The 17773-nt window shown below is 33.4% G+C and overlaps 1 long non-coding RNA gene across 6 annotated transcripts in view; it reads left to right on the top strand.

The window, feature by feature from the left end:
• Window positions 1-2056: 2056 nt before the first annotated feature.
• The window catches only part of LOC110179066 (uncharacterized), a 69067-nt gene continuing 53350 nt past the window's right edge, over window positions 2057-17773 (top strand). Inside the window, exons 1-5 of one of the 6 annotated variants that reach the window (XR_002319362.2) lie at window positions 2062-2136; window positions 2208-2276; window positions 2328-2577; window positions 2633-2693; window positions 2776-2958. This is a non-coding gene — a long non-coding RNA (uncharacterized LOC110179066). Of the gene's footprint in view, window positions 2137-2207; window positions 2277-2308; window positions 2694-2772; window positions 3008-17773 lie in introns of those variants that run through there. The other 5 variants (XR_002319363.2, XR_015271692.1, XR_015271694.1 and 2 more) reach the window with 5 other exon arrangements.

Genomic DNA, 17773 nt, shown 5'->3' with positions numbered 1-17773 from the left:
CTAAATAGCTCGAACGAGTGTGTGTGCAAAAACCAAAAAACCAAAAGCGAAAAAACGCAAAAAAACCTTTTTCGAAAGGCGATCAACCCTTGAAAATAATATGTATAAACCCCTGGCAAAGCGTTTCTCATGTGTGTAGTATCGTCCACTTCAGTGTCAAGTGCATATCGCTTGCTTGCCAGCCTCCTTTCCCAATTTCCCACCCCATTTTCCCAACCTCTCCGCCATTTATGCACACTCGTTTTCCTCCTGTGTCACCCAACTGAACAATGCCCACTTCGAATGTTACAATATGCAAATAAATTTGCCATTAAATAACAAAACTGTTATGGCCTGCATTTGTTTTTCTGTGAGGGGGGAATGGGATTTTTTGGCTGCACACACATCTGCATATATATTATTGAGGAAAACAATGGGTTACATTTTGCCATTTGCCTATTTTCATTTGGCAATTTTCTTTATTTTCTGGTTGGGCGGGATCCATATCAATAAAAACAATTTGTGACTGCAACGTTTTGCATTGAGTGCTAACGGCCCTTTGATTGTTGTTGCAACTGCTGTTGCACTTCATAAAATCATACACATTTATTTTTTTATTTTGTGTGGTGTTCTGGTAAAGGGTTTCAATGGGAGATTTTATTGTTTCAAATTTATGAATATATTTTTAAAATTTTTTATATTTTTATTCCCCTTGCCGGGTATTTTTTTTAAGTCAGAAGCTTGTAATGCAGTGAATTCTTTAAATTCAATTTTCCTAAATATAATAATTATAATTTTGTAATAATACAATTTTGTAGTAATACCTTTTTATATGCTACTATTATATAATATTTACTTCTAGATAATGGTTTTCAGAACATCCTTGATGTTCTTTTTCGCATGCCCTTAACCTCCTCCGGAAGTCAGGTTTTTGTGGTATTTTAATATCCTGGTGCATACTTGCAGGCGCAGTGCAACAAACGAAAAGTGGCGAGTCGAAAAGTGCCATCATCGTCGTTGTTTGCAGCTGTCGTTGGCATTGCCGCTGACAAAACATTTTGGCCGCATTTAATTAATTGTTCAATAAAATTAATAAACATTTGTGTGGGTCCCAGCCGAGCGAGTGGTGTTGGGAAAAGTCAGCCATTCTGTTGTGGCTCTTGCTCGGGCTCAATGAAATTCATGGCATTTTTTGTCCCCTCCCCAAACTGCAATGGCAATGCAGTACGGCCTAAGGGCAAAAGGACGAAAATCAGGATCCCAACTCAGGATCCATATCCTGCTGGACTGCAATCTGTGCAATGTTTGTGCAAGCCTCAGACTCCTCGACTCGAGGGACTGCATCGCCTGCAGAGGAGAGATGTGAAAAAGTCGTTTGGCGTAAAAACATTTTGTAAATTGCTTCATAAATATCAATTTGTAAAATAATAATTGTTTGTGCCTGCCCTGCGGATCTCGGAGACTGGGGGACCTGTGATTGTGTCTGGTTTTTGGTTAGGATTTTAGCTGGAATTCTGGTTGTAAAAGCTGTCTTTTGTGCGCACTAAATGCAAAAAGGATTGCAATGGGTGCAGTTAATGTGCAGGTTTTTGGGTTACTTCTTTGCCCAGAGTACCCTGTATTTGGTATAAAAATAGGGAATACATTTAAATCAAGGTTTAATATTATACTTTAACCTTTTAACATTGGTTAAGTATGATTTAAGATAAATACTTAGGTTTATACTTAAGGTTTAGCCAAGGAATATCTCTCATTCGAAGTCATGTTACCATTCCCATTCGAATAACCACTTGTCGGGGAATATCTTTTTTATGTTTGGTCAACATTGTGGAACATCCTGGACCTGGATCCATTGCCAGTATACCTGGATATCCTTGGCATGTCCTAGGTCTCATCAACTGACCAAGTGCCTCGTAAAAGTTTCGCTGGTTATGAATGTGCTCTTTGCCCAGGTCTGTACTTGGGAAAGGGAGTCTTGTTGGTGTTGTCTGATTAAAGTTGTAACTGTCATAACTAGTGGGGGGAGGTGTATGCGTCGGGTGGTTGTAGTCCGGATGGAAAGTGGAGAAAATTTCCCTCAACGGGGGCGTCAAATGTCACACCCAGCAACAAAAACGCTGCCCGCGGCAACGGACAACGGAAAGGCAACACAAACAGGTCTCTCACGTCTGAAGTTTGCCGTATTTCAATTTCAATTTAAATTTACGAGTATGTTTCATTTCATTTAGCCAACTGTCTGAGCCTCTGTCTGCTCTGTTAACGCCGAAAGTGTTGCTCAAAAGTGCATGAACAATTTGGTTTGTGAAATTTCATTTAGCTTTCACTTTTTTTTCATCTCGTGTTCTCAGGTTCTCAACTCATAATTTTCATTACATTTCACGCATTCGAAATGTGTGTGTTACGTCCTGCTGCTACTGTTGTTATCCTCCCCTCAGCAGGTCCAAAAATTGAAAAGTTCAAATTGAATTTGAATTCAATTTGGCTGGCAGCCATCATCGCAAATGGACAGGAGTCGAGCTGGCAACAAAATAAGAGGAATTGAGTTATGACTGCGTATGTAATGCACCTTAACTGCCGGGGAAAAAAGGGAAGGAAGTGGTCGGTTTGGGTAAGTTGATATTTGGAAATTTTAAATGAATGCGCATTTCTCCAGGGACTCCACTTGATTAGCCCAGAACGAGCGAGAAAGCTACAGAGCTGTGATGGAATACAAGGTATTTGAATTTTTGGGTTTGTGATCTAAGCAGAGCTTGTAGTTTACACTAAAACCTATATTTTCATGTGTCTTCTAAGAAGAGGAACTTACAAACACTAAGGAGAGCCTGTCATTGGATTGATCTAGTTTATTCCTTTTAGAATTCTGTAGAGATTTACTGGAAACAGAGAGAACCACGAGGAGGTAGCATTTTTCATTTCAATTGAATGCTTTTGTTAAGCGCTAAAAAAAAAAAAGAATCCCTGTCAAAGACTCTACCCAGAGCTATGTCTGTTTTTTAATATTAAAATTATTATTAAAATTAGGATTAAAGTAGTTTTATTTACTATAAAATTAACCTTATTATAGTTACAAGTCCTTCAATAATATTAACATTTAACAACCGAATGAACTTTTTAACATAATCCCCGTAAAATATTATAGTTATCCCAAACCCCAAACCCAGAGCAGAGAAAACCACTTTCCATTCCCATTTCAATTACTAATGCAAACCTACATAAATTTCATTAAAAATGCATTTGGTTTTTGGAAGTATCTTCATTCCTTCCCCTCCTCAAAATTGTGAAATTTGGAAGCAACCCACCCTGAATTACCTGGGAACAAAGGTGAGGCCGAAAAGCTGAAAAACCAAAACCACAACCACACTGAAACATCTGTGGCTCCATCAATTGCGAGTTCAGCTTGCAGCTTTTGGCTCTTATTGTGGCTTAATATTCATGGTAATTGTGGCCGAGAAGGAGCTCAGATGTTTTTGGGCCAAAGTATCTGAAGCATCCCTCGAAAGCAAAGTTGCCTTTTTTGGGCCTACATTTGTGTGTAACATTTCGGTTGCATTTCCTAAAAGTGACTGTAAATTCTGGCTAATGAACTGTTGGGGTGAGAGAAAGACTCCACCTTAAAATAAAATAAAAAAAAAAACAAAAATAGGGAAAACAGCGTGGAAAAACCAAAAAGAAGTGAAACGAATGGCAAAATGAGCCCACGAAAATCCTGGACAGGACAGAAATTAGTCTCGGTAACTGTCTTGAGTTACATTTTGATGACTTCTTCACTTTCCCTTTATATTTTTGTTCCATTATGTCCATGAGAACAGCTTTTAAATGTTACGATTTTCCCCCTGTTTTTTTTTTATGACATTCACAAGGCGCGAGGTCCGGCTCAGCGCTTTTGCTTTCTGTTATTTCAAAAATATTTTGCATAAAAATGACATAACAATTTCAAACAGATTTTCTACGCATTTTCGGGATGAAAAGTTTTTCTTGTGTACTCATGGAGGGTTGGTTATTTTTCATGAAATATTTTAGCAATACTTTGATATTAAAAACCGCTTAAAAGCAAATTACTCAAACTATAACCTAGAGTCCCTGTGAATAGAAAAAAAAACCAAAACTAAAACCAACAATGTTTCGGATTACATGTGAGAGGGGGCGAGGGTTAGGGTTAACTGCAAGGGACAGGGTTCCATTCCGGTTACGGGACAGGTGCTCATCGTCCTCAACTATTAGAAAGCAAACAAAAGGCACGAGGTCCCCCATGTTGTACCCACAATTTTAAAGGACATTTTTCGGTTTGCAATTTGGACATTTTTCATACCAAAACATTTTGTGGTCGGGGTATATGTGTGTGTGCCCCTGTGTGTGTGGTTTGTAGTTTTTGTAAACTAAGAAATTTGATCGAAAAATGTTGCAGAAGAAGCAGGAGCAGGAGGTCGTTCGTTCTGCTTTGTAATTATTTTTGTGAGCCAGTGCAGACGGCAGTTTGATAAAAAGTAAATAGCATAAATCAAAGGACTCGTATATAAGATGACAAAATGTTTTTCATGGGGGGGAAACTACGATATTGAAATGGGCCACAAAACCGATTGGCATAACCCTTTCTATAAACCTTTAAAAGGTTTTTGCATCATCATACCCACAGAAAGTTTGCCAGGACGACTGGCAATTAACTGGTCTCCTTTTTTCCCTCCTTTTTCCATAACCAAAATCAGAAAAATAAAAAGCCGAGAAAACTCTCCTGCCGGCGATGCTGGAAAATTTCATTAGACTATAATTTTTAATTGAAAACTGTATATCATTGCCGAGGCTGGCGCAGTCTGGTGTTCCGCCACCAATATCCTTTGGAGTCTCCATGAACCTCCTTCGCTGTGGGTGGCACGGTTGAAAAATGCACGAAAATATTTTGTAAGCAGATTTATAGTTTCGAAAAATAATAATTATTTGCACAGGCGGCGAGCACCCAGCAAGGAGGACACCCAGCCTGGGTGATATCCTTTCTATCACTCCCTCATTTTTCAGCTATTTTCCAACTCACACACACATATAACACCAATGTCTCAAACCCCTTCGGCTGGCTCCTTTTTGCCTCTTTGGCGTTGGCTTATTAAAGGCTTGGGTGTAGATTAGTTTATCATTTAATTATTTTTTCCACCTTCTCTGGGGGGCTTGTGTATATTTTTGGTGAGACTGCAGCTGAACTCAGTTTTAATTCGTTTAGTTTCATTTGCCGAAAAAGAATTCAATTTACGGCAGTGTGACGGCGGTATTTCCAGACGTAATCCCTATGGAAATCCTCAGATTTGGTTATAAATTGATATGTGCCTGAATAAATGAGTGTGTGTTGAGTGGAAATTGGTAAATAATTAACTTTACTAATGGAATAAGCCAAGTCAGCTAGTTAATATAATTGTATTTAAGAGGAATGTCAAAGGTTGAAGTAAGGAGATATGAGGTGGTAAATATTTTAGCTCTATATTATAATATTTAACAAAGGGTTCAACTCTTCATTCGTAGTATTAATACTGTTTCCAAAGTGTATTGATTCATAATTCCATTATCCAGTTTAATGACTTCAACTTGACCCTGGTTGACCTCACTTCTTTTGACCAAAGAAGAACACCTGTCTTGTCCCTTCAAGATCTCTAAAAGGTGTCAGCCTGGAAGTTATTAAGATGAGTCTCAGGGTTATGTTACTTGTATTTCTCAAATTTCGAGTTCACTGAGCCCCCTGATGAATTTTCTCATTAGCAAGTGGCCAGGGATTTTTGGGATTTTTGATTATTATTAACTCAGGGCCTGCCTGGCTGCTGTCAGGACAAAGGTTATGTGTATGGGGACAGTGGTCAGTGGCCTCCTCTCCCCCCAACCACAGTGACCTTTTGTTCAGGACTGTTTTTCACACACTCACACACATGAACACTCCACTCCCTCTGAGGTGGCTGAAAGGTGTCAAAAGCATTTGCGGCAGGACCCGGGTCTCCGGAATACGGTTTAACGCCCAGACACGTGCGACTGCTTTGATGATGATTTTTCTGGCGCTGACCACATGTGACTGCTGCTGCTGTTGCCTTTGTCAACACACAGTTGCCTTTTAATTTCACTTCATTTATATTAAAATAATAAAAAAACGCGGCGGTCTAATTGCTGTTGGAAAATTTGTTTGCCAAGTGTCGGCGGCACACCCACAAAAGTCACCACCGGGAAATGCCAAAATAACTTCGGTATTGTTGACTTTTGTCACATTTCCGTTTCCTTCTCACCCTCTTTTTTTTATCCGTTTTTTTTTTTGTCACTAAAATGACCGAATAAATATAAATTATCCATCATGGAAAATGGGGAAAGGTAGCTTATTGAATTTCAGTTTTTAAGTATTTTAGATCTTTAGGAATTTTTAAGAATCTTTTTCAGAGATATTTCTACTCCTCCAAGTGTCAATTTTATTATTTCTATCCTTAATAATTCACTTTGTGCCTTCTCTCTTCCACTGACCATAACTCGACTCAAATGTGGCATAAAATGACTGCATAAATACAAATTATCCCTCCCAGAAAAATGGAAATAAAAATAAAACACTTGCAATGCCTAATGGCATTTATTAATCCAATTGCAATTTTGACGCTCTCGAGGGGGTCAGAGACCAAGAACCTAATAACATTAACGACCAACATTTTGCAAATCTAATGAGCCTCGACGGCATAAAAAAAGACGCGCTCAGACGAAATTAAAAATAAAACGACAACAGACGAAGGACATAAAGCAGCAAAGCGAGGGCCAAAAATTGACGGTCCTCGTGGGTCATGAGCCAAGACGGAATCCTGCCAGTCCTTGGACACTGGTCCCAAAAAATAAATAAGAAAAACATAGACTCCGCGTTGCGATGAGGGTGCAAAATCAAGAATTAAAACGTCTTAATGGTCTGCGTCTTTATGAACCCCGCCGCAGGCCGAAGGGATGACGACTCCTGTGCCCTGACACCATTACTTTTGATCCTAGTTCGGTATTTTCCGACGGGGTTTTCCTTTCGGGACTCCACTTTTCCCCCAAATTCTCTGTGATTTCGCCTTCTCACCCGGCGTCTGTTTTAGTTAATTTTCATGTAAATTAAGCAATCAAATGTTTGCTCTAATGCTGTTCAATTAACGCTTTTTTGTGTCTCTAAATTAATTTCAATTTAAAAGAATTCGTGGAATGCGAAGTGTGGAAACTTTTGGCAATTGTTTGCGAAATGTATAAATGGAATTTTGGATGAATTATGGATGGATTTTTATATATGGATTACATAGTTTATCATTATATATGGATGACATAGTTTATCTAGCTTATGGATGCCATGAAGAATAAGCTTTATATTCTTATAAGTAAATCTTTTAGCAGGAGTGTAACTATGTAGTTTTCTCTGCATTGTTGAATACAAAAAGAACAATATTCATTTTGGAAAACCGAATTTTGTAAAAAAATAATTTAATTTATTTAATTACTTTTTTTTCGAAAAATGGGAAATTTCGGAACAAATTTTTTTCGGCCGAATACAGCTGGGAAGATTTGCCTGTTGGTGCTGATCAAGAATATATATGATTTGTAGGGTCGGAAATGATTCCTTCACTTAGTTTTAAGCTTCTGACTGAAGGTCAAATACCATTTTTTAATTGATATTAACCATTTTTCTATTTGCAAATTTTTTCGACAAGCCAAAATTTAAAAAATTCATAACTATGCCAAAAAGGCATTAATTCCAATTCGGAAAGCATTTCAATGTCAGTTTTTAGCAGGTTAACAAAGCTGCATACTCCATCCAAAATGTGAATTTTTGGCCGATTTTTGTAAATTTTAATGATGTAACCCCTTTCCTTTTTTTCGAAAAATTGGAAATTTCGGAAAAAAATTTTTCTCGGCCGAACATAGCTGGGAAGATTCGCCTGCTGATCAAGAATATATATGATTTATAGGGTCGGAAATGATTCCTTCACTTAGTTTTAAGCTTCTGACTGAAGGTCAAATACCATTTTTTAATTGATATTAACCATTTTTTTATTTGCAAATTTTTTCGACAAACCAAGATTTAAAAAATCCATAACTAAGCCAAATTAGTATTAATTCGAATTCGGAAAGCATTCGTATGTTAATTCGGACCAGGTTAATAAAACTGTCTATGATTTATAGGGTCGGAAATGACTCCTTCACTTAGTTTTAAGCTTCTGACTGAAGGTCAAATACCATTTTTTAATTGATATTAACCATTTTTTTATTTGCAAATTTTTTCGACAAACCAAGATTTAAAAAATCCATAACTAAGCCAAATTAGTATTAATTCGAATTCGGAAAGCATTCGTATGTTAATTCGGACCAGGTTAATAAAACTGTCTATGATTTATAGGGTCGGAAATGACTCCTTCACTTAGTTTTAAGCTTCTGACTGAAGGTCAAATACCATTTTTTAATTGATATTAACCATTTTTTTATTTGCAAATTTTTTCGACAAACCAAGATTTAAAAAATCCATAACTAAGCCAAATTAGTATTAATTCGAATTCGGAAAGCATTCGTATGTTAATTCGTACCAGGTTAATAAAACTGTCTATGATTTATAGGGTCGGAAATGACTCCTTCACTTAGTTTTAAGCTTCTGACTGAAGGTGAAATACCATTATTATTACCCATATTTTTATATGCAAATTTTTCGATAAACCAAAATGTAAAAATGTCATAACTATGCCAAAAAGGCATTAATTTCAATTCGGAAAGCATTTCTATGTTAGTTTTTAGCAGGTTAACAAAGCTGCATACTCCATTCAAAATGTGAATTTTCGGCCGATTTTTGTAAATTTTAATGATGTAACCCCTTTCCTTTTTTTCGAAAAATGGGAAATTTCGGGAAAAAATTTTTTTCGGCCGAATATAGCTGGAAAGATTTGCCTGTTGATGCTGATCAAGAATATATATGATTTATAGGGTCGGAAATGATTCCTTTACTTAGTTTTAAGCTTCTGACTGAAGGTCAAATACCATTTTTTAATTGATATTAACCATTTTTCTATTTGCAAATTTTTTCGACAAGCCAAAATTTAAAAAATTCATTTAAGCCAAATTAGAATTAATTTGAATTCGGAAAGCAATCGTAAGTTAATTTGTACCAGGTTAATAAAACTGTCTATGATTTATAGGGTCGGAAATGACTCCTTCACTTAGTTTTAAGCTTCTGACTGAAGGTGAAATACCATTATTATTACCCATATTTTTATATGCAAATTTTTCGATAAACCAAAATGTAAAAATGTCATAACTATGCCAAAAAGGCATTAATTTCAATTCGGAAAGCATTTCTATGTTAGTTTTTAGCAGGTTAACAAAGCTGCATACTCCATTCAAAATGTGAATTTTCGGCCGATTTTTGTAAATTTTAATGATGTAACCCCTTTCCTTTTTTTCGAAAAATTGGAAATTTCGGAAAAAAATTTTTCTCGGCCGAACATAGCTGGGAAGATTCGCCTGCTGATCAAGAATATATATGATTTATAGGGTCGGAAATGATTCCTTCACTTAGTTTTAAGCTTCTGACTGAAGGTCAAATATCATTTTTTTAATTGATATTAACCATTTTTCTATTTGCAAATTTTTTCGACAAGCCAAAATTTAAAAAATTCATAACTAAGCCAAATTAGAATTAATTCGAATTCGGAATGCATTCGTATGTTAATTTGTACCAGGTTAATAAAACTGTCTATGATTTATAGGGTCGGAAATGACCCCTTCACTTAGTTTTAAGCTTCTGACTGAAGGTGAAATACCATTTTTTAATTGATATTAACCATTTTTTTATTTGCAAATTTTTTCGACAAACCAAGATTTAAAAAATCCATAACTAAGCCAAATTAGTATTAATTCGAATTCGGAAAGCATTCGTATGTTAATTCGGACCAGGTTAATAAAACTGTCTATGATTTATAGGGTCGGAAATGACTCCTTCACTTAGTTTTAAGCTTCTGACTGAAGGTCAAATACCATTTTTTAATTGATATTAACCATTTTTTTATTTGCAAATTTTTTCGACAAACCAAGATTTAAAAAATCCATAACTAAGCCAAATTAGTATTAATTCGAATTCGGAAAGCATTCGTATGTTAATTTGTACCAGGTTAATAAAACTGTCTATGATTTATAGGGTCGGAAATGACTCCTTCACTTAGTTTTAAGCTTCTGACTGAAGGTGAAATACCATTATTATTACCCATATTTTTATATGCAAATTTTTCGATAAACCAAAATGTAAAAATGTCATAACTATGCCAAAAAGGCATTAATTTCAATTCGGAAAGCATTTCTATGTTAGTTTTTAGCAGGTTAACAAAGCTGCATACTCCATTCAAAATGTGAATTTTCGGCCGATTTTTGTAAATTTTAATGATGTAACCCCTTTCCTTTTTTTCGAAAAATGGGAAATTTCGGGAAAAAATTTTTTTCGGCCGAATATAGCTGGAAAGATTTGCCTGTTGATGCTGATCAAGAATATATATGATTTATAGGGTCGGAAATGATTCCTTTACTTAGTTTTAAGCTTCTGACTGAAGGTCAAATACCATTTTTTAATTGATATTAACCATTTTTCTATTTGCAAATTTTTTCGACAAGCCAAAATTTAAAAAATTCATTTAAGCCAAATTAGAATTAATTTGAATTCGGAAAGCAATCGTAAGTTAATTTGTACCAGGTTAATAAAACTGTCTATGATTTATAGGGTCGGAAATGACTGCTTCACTTAGTTTTAAGTTTCTGACTGAAGGTGAAATACCATTTTTTAATTGATATTAACCATTTTTTTATTTGCAAATTTTTTCGACAAACCAAGATTTAAAAAATCCATAACTAAGCCAAATTAGTATTAATTCGAATTCGGAAAGCATTCGTATGTTAATTTGTACCAGGTTAATAAAACTGTCTATGATTTATAGGGTCGGAAATGACTCCTTCACTTAGTTTTAAGCTTCTGACTGAAGGTGAAATACCATTATTATTACCCATATTTTTATATGCAAATTTTTCGATAAACCAAAATTTAAAAAATTCATAACTATGCCAAAAAGGCATTAATTCCAATTCGGAAAGCATTTCAATGTCAGTTTTTAGCAGGTTAACAAAGCTGCATACTCCATCCAAAATGTGAATTTTTGGCCGATTTTTGTAAATTTTAATGATGTAACCCCTTTCCTTTTTTTCGAAAAATTGGAAATTTCGGAAAAAATTTTTTTCGGCCGAACATAGCTGGGAAGATTCGCCTCTCGATGCTATCAAGAATATATATGATTTATAGGGTCGGAAATGATTCCTTCACTTAGTTTTAAGCTTCTGACTGAAGGTCAAATATCATTTTTTTAATTGATATTAACCATTTCTCTATTTGCAAATTTTTTCGACAAGCCAAAATTTAAAAAATTCATAACTAAGCCAAATTAGAATTAATTCGAATTCGGAATGCATTCGTATGTTAATTTGTACCAGGTTAATAAAACTGTCTATGATTTATAGGGTCGGAAATGACCCCTTCACTTAGTTTTAAGCTTCTGACTGAAGGTGAAATACCATTTTTTAATTGATATTAACCATTTTTTTATTTGCAAATTTTTTCGACAAACCAAGATTTAAAAAATTCATAACTAAGCCAAATTAGAATTAATTCGAATTCGGAATGCATTCGTATGTTAATTTGTACCAGGTTAATAAAACTGTCTATGATTTATAGGGTCGGAAATGACTCCTTCACTTAGTTTTAAGCTTCTGACTGAAGGTGAAATACCATTATTATTACCCATATTTTTATATGCAAATTTTTCGATAAACCAAAATTTAAAAATGTCATAACTATGCCAAAAAGGCATTAATTTCAATTCGGAAAGCATTTCTATGTTAGTTTTTAGCAGGTTAACAAAGCTGCATACTCCATTCAAAATGTGAATTTTCGGCCGATTTTTGTAAATTTTAATGATGTAACCCCTTTCCTTTTTTTCGAAAAATGGGAAATTTCGGGAAAAAATTTTTTTCGGCCGAATATAGCTGGAAAGATTTGCCTGTTGATGCTGATCAAGAATATATATGATTTATAGGGTCGGAAATGATTCCTTTACTTAGTTTTAAGCTTCTGACTGAAGGTCAAATACCATTTTTTAATTGATATTAACCATTTTTCTATTTGCAAATTTTTTCGACAAGCCAAAATTTAAAAAATTCATAATTAAGCCAAATTAGAATTAATTTGAATTCGGAAAGCAATCGTATGTTAATTTGTACCAGGTTAATAAAACTGTCTATGATTTATAGGGTCGGAAATGACTCCTTCACTTAGTTTTAAGCTTCTGACTGAAGGTGAAATACCATTATTATTACCCATATTTTTATATGCAAATTTTTCGATAAACCAAAATTTAAAAATGTCATAACTATGCCAAAAAGGCATTAATTTCAATTCGGAAAGCATTTCTATGTTAGTTTTTAGCAGGTTAACAAAGCTGCATACTCCATTCAAAATGTGAATTTTTGGCCGATTTTTGTAAATTTTAATGATGTAACCCCTTTCCTTTTTTTCGAAAAATGGGAAATTTCGGACAAAATTTTTTTCGGCCGAAAATAGCTGGGAAGATTCGCCTGTTGATGCTGATGAAGAATATATATGATTTATAGGGTCGGAAATGATTCCTTCACTTAGTTTTAAGCTTCTGACTGAAGGTCAAATACCATTTTTTAATTGATATTAACCATTTTTCTATTTGCAAATTTTTTCGACAAGCCAAAATTTAAAAAATTCATAACTAAGCCAAATTGGAATAATTTAAAATTCGGAAAGCATTCGTATGTTAATTTGTACCAGGTTAATAAAACTGTCTATGATTTATAGGGTCGGAAATGACTCCTTCACTTAGTTTTAAGCTTCTGACTGAAGGTGAAATACCATTATTATTACCCATATTTTTATATGCAAATTTTTCGATAAACCAAAATTTAAAAATGTCATAACTATGCCAAAAAGGCATTAATTTTAATTCGGAAAGCATTTCAATGTCAGTTTTTAGCAGGTTAACAAAGCTGCATACTCCATTCAAAATGTGAATTTTTGGCCGATTTTTGTAAATTTTAATGATGTAACCCCTTTCCTTTTTTTCGAAAAATGGGAAGTTTCGGAAAAAAATTTTTTTCGGCCGAACTTAGCTGGGAAGATTCGCCTGTTGATGCTGATGAAGAATATATATGATTTATAGGGTCGGAAATGATTCCTTCACTTAGTTTTAAGCTTCTGACTGAAGGTCAAATACCATTTTTTAATTGATATTAACCATTTTTCTATTTGCAAATTTTTTCGACAAACCAAAATTTAAAAAATCCATAACTAAGCCAAATTAGAATTAATTCGAATTCGGAAAGCATTCGTATGTTAATTTGTACCAGGTTAATAAAACTGTCTATGATTTATAGGGTCGGAAATGACTCCTTCACTTAGTTTTAAGCTTCTGACTGAAGGTGAAATACCATTATTATTACCCATATTTTTATATGCAAATTTTTCGATAAACCAAAATTTAAAAATGTCATAACTATGCCAAAAAGGCATTAATTTCAAATCGGAAAGCATTTCTATGTTAGTTTTTAGCAGGTTAACAAAGCTGCATACTCCATTCAAAATGTGAATTTTTGGCCGATTTTTGTAAATTTTAAATTCGGAAAGCATTCGTATGTTAATTTGTACCAGGTTAATAAAACTGTCTATGATTTATAGGGTCGGAAATGACTCCTTCACTTAGTTTTAAGCTTCTGACTGAAGGTGAAATACCATTATTATTACCCATATTTTTATATGCAAATTTTTCGATAAACCAAAATTTAAAAATGTCATAACTATGCCAAAAAGGCATTAATTTTAATTCGGAAAGCATTTCAATGTTAGTTTTTAGCAGGTTAACAAAGCTGCATACTCCATTCAAAATGTGAATTTTTGGCCGATTTTTGTAAATTTTAATGATGTAACCCCTTTCCTTTTTTTCGAAAAATGGGAAATTTCGGGAAAAATTTTTTTTCGGCCGAAAATAGCTGGGAAGATTCGCCTGTTGATGCTGATCAAAAATATATATGATTTATAGGGTCGGAAATGATTCCTTCACTTAGTTTTAAGCTTCTGACTGAAGGTCAAATACCATTTTTTAATTGATATTAACCATTTTTCTATTTGCAAATTTTTTCGACAAGCCAAAATTTAAAAAATTCATTTAAGCCAAATTAGAATTAATTTGAATTCGGAAAGCAATCGTAAGTTAATTTGTACCAGGTTAATAAAACTGTCTATGATTTATAGGGTCGGAAATGACTGCTTCACTTAGTTTTAAGTTTCTGACTGAAGGTGAAATACCATTTTTTAATTGATATTAACCATTTTTTTATTTGCAAATTTTTTCGACAAACCAAGATTTAAAAAATCCATAACTAAGCCAAATTAGTATTAATTCGAATTCGGAAAGCATTCGTATGTTAATTTGTACCAGGTTAATAAAACTGTCTATGATTTATAGGGTCGGAAATGACTCCTTCACTTAGTTTTAAGCTTCTGACTGAAGGTGAAATACCATTATTATTACCCATATTTTTATATGCAAATTTTTCGATAAACCAAAATTTAAAAATGTCATAACTATGCCAAAAAGGCATTAATTTCAATTCGGAAAGCATTTCAATGTCAGTTTTTAGCAGGTTAACAAAGCTGCATACTCCATTCAAAATGTGAATTTTTGGCCGATTTTTGTAAATTTTAATGATGTAACCCCTTTCCTTTTTTTCGAAAAATTGGAAATTTCGGAAAAAAATTTTTTTCGGCCGAACATAGCTGGGAAGATTCGCCTGTTGATGCCGATCAAGAATATATATGATTTATAGGGTCGGAAATGATTCCTTCACTTAGTTTTAAGCTTCTGACTGAAGGTCAAATATCATTTTTTTAATTGATATTAACCATTTCTCTATTTGCAAATTTTTTCGACAAGCCAAAATTTAAAAAATTCATAACTAAGCCAAATTAGAATTAATTCGAATTCGGAATGCATTCGTATGTTAATTTGTACCAGGTTAATAAAACTGTCTATGATTTATAGGGTCGGAAATGACCCCTTCACTTAGTTTTAAGCTTCTGACTGAAGGTGAAATACCATTTTTTAATTGATATTAACCATTTTTTTATTTGCAAATTTTTTCGACAAACCAAAATTTAAAAAATTCATAACTTAGCCAAATTAGTATTAATTCGAATTCGGAAAGCATTCCTATGTTAATTTGTACCAGGTTAATAAAACTGTCTATGATTTATAGGGTCGGAAATGACTCCTTCACTTAGTTTTAAGCTTCTGACTGAAGGTGAAATACCATTATTATTACCCATATTTTTATATGCAAATTTTTCGATAAACCAAAATTTAAAAATGTCATAACTATGCCAAAAAGGCATTAATTTCAATTCGGAAAGCATTTCTATGTTAGTTTTTAGCAGGTTAACAAAGCTGCATACTCCATTCAAAATGTGAATTTTTGGCCGATTTTTGTAAATTTTAATGATGTAACCCCTTTCCTTTTTTTCGAAAAATGGGAAATTTCGGGAAAAAATTTTTTTCGGCCGAATATAGCTGGGAAGATTCGCCTGTTGATGCTGATCAAGAATATATATGATTTATAGGGTCGGAAATGATTCCTTTACTTAGTTTTAAGCTTCTGACTGAAGGTCAAATACCATTTTTTAATTGATATTAACCATTTTTCTATTTGCAAATTTTTTCGACAAGCCAAAATTTAAAAAATTCATAACTAAGCCAAATTAGAATTAATTTGAATTCGGAAAGCATTCGTATGTTAATTTGTACCAGGTTAATAAAACTGTCTATGATTTATAGGGTCGGAAATGACTCCTTCACTTAGTTTTAAGCTTCTGACTGAAGGTGAAATACCATTATTATTACCCATATTTTTATATACAAATTTTTCGATAAACCAAAATTTAAAAATGTCATAACTATGCCAAAAAGGCATTAATTTCAATTCGGAAAGCATTTCAATGTCAGTTTTTAGCAGGTTAACAAAGCTGCATACTCCATTCAAAATGTGAATTTTTGGCCGATTTTTGTAAATTTTAATGATGTAACCCCTTTCCTTTTTTTCGAAAAATGGGAAATTTCGGAAAAAAATTTTTTTCGGCCGAATATAGCTGGGAAGATTCGCCTGTTGATGCTGATGAAGAATATATATGATTTATAGGGTCGGAAATGATTCCTTCACTTAGTTTTAAGCTTCTGACTGAAGGTCAAATACCATTTTTTAATTGATATTAACCATTTTTCTATTTGCAAATTTTTTCGACAAACCAAAATTTAAAAAATCCATAACTAAGCCAAATTAGTATTAATTCGAATTCGGAAAGCATTCGTATGTTAATTTGTACCAGGTTAATAAAACTGTCTATGATTTATAGGGTCGGAAATGACTCCTTCACTTAGTTTTAAGCTTCTGACTGAAGGTGAAATACCATTATTATTACCCATATTTTTATATGCAAATTTTTCGATAAACCAAAATTTAAAAATGTCATAACTATGCCAAAAAGGCATTAATTTCAATTCGGAAAGCATTTCTATGTTAGTTTTTAGCAGGTTAACAAAGCTGCATACTCCATTCAAAATGTGAATTTTTGGCCGATTTTTGTAAATTTTAAATTCGGAAAGCATTCGTATGTTAATTTGTACCAGGTTAATAAAACTGTCTATGATTTATAGGGTCGGAAATGACTCCTTCACTTAGTTTTAAGCTTCTGACTGAAGGTGAAATACCATTATTATTACCCATATTTTTATATGCAAATTTTTCGATAAACCAAAATTTAAAAATGTCATAACTATGCCAAAAAGGCATTAATTTCAATTCGGAAAGCATTTCTATGTTAGTTTTTAGCAGGTTAACAAAGCTGCATACTCCATTCAAAATGTGAATTTTTGGCCGATTTTTGTAAATTTTAATGATGTAACCCCTTTCCTTTTTTTCGAAAAATGGGAAATTTCGGGAAAAATTTTTTTTCGGCCGAAAATAGCTGGGAAGATTCGCCTGTTGATGCTGATCAAGAATATATATGATTTATAGGGTCGGAAATGATTCCTTCACTTAGTTTTAAGCTTCTGACTGAAGGTCAAATACCATTTTTTAATTGATATTAACCATTTTTCTATTTGCAAATTTTTTCGACAAGCCAAAATTTAAAAAATTCATAACTAAGCCAAATTGGAATAATTTTAAATTCGGAAAGCATTCGTATGTTAATTTGTACCAGGTTAATAAAACTGTCTATGATTTATAGGGTCGGAAATGACTCCTTCACTTAGTTTTAAGCTTCTGACTGAAGGTGAAATACCATTATTATTACCCATATTTTTATATGCAAATTTTTCGATAAACCAAAATTTAAAAATGTCATAACTATGCCAAAAAGGCATTAATTTCAATTCGGAAAGCATTTCAATGTCAGTTTTTAGCAGGTTAACAAAGCTGCATACTCCATTCAAAATGTGAATTTTTGGCCGATTTTTGTAAATTTTAATGATGTAACCCCTTTCCTTTTTTTCGAAAAATGGGAAATTTCGGAAAAAAATTTTTTTCGGCCGAACTATAGCTGGGAAGATTCGCCTGTTGATGCTGATGAAGAATATATATGATTTATAGGGTCGGAAATGATTCCTTCACTTAGTTTTAAGCTTCTGACTGAAGGTCAAATACCATTTTTTAATTGATATTAACCATT

This window comes from Drosophila serrata, unplaced genomic scaffold (genome assembly GCF_035046125.1).
Source record: "Drosophila serrata isolate PLE 108 unplaced genomic scaffold, ASM3504612v1 contig_249, whole genome shotgun sequence".
Classification (NCBI taxonomy): domain Eukaryota; kingdom Metazoa; phylum Arthropoda; class Insecta; order Diptera; family Drosophilidae; genus Drosophila; species Drosophila serrata.
This window is presented reverse-complemented; position numbering and strand designations above follow the sequence as displayed.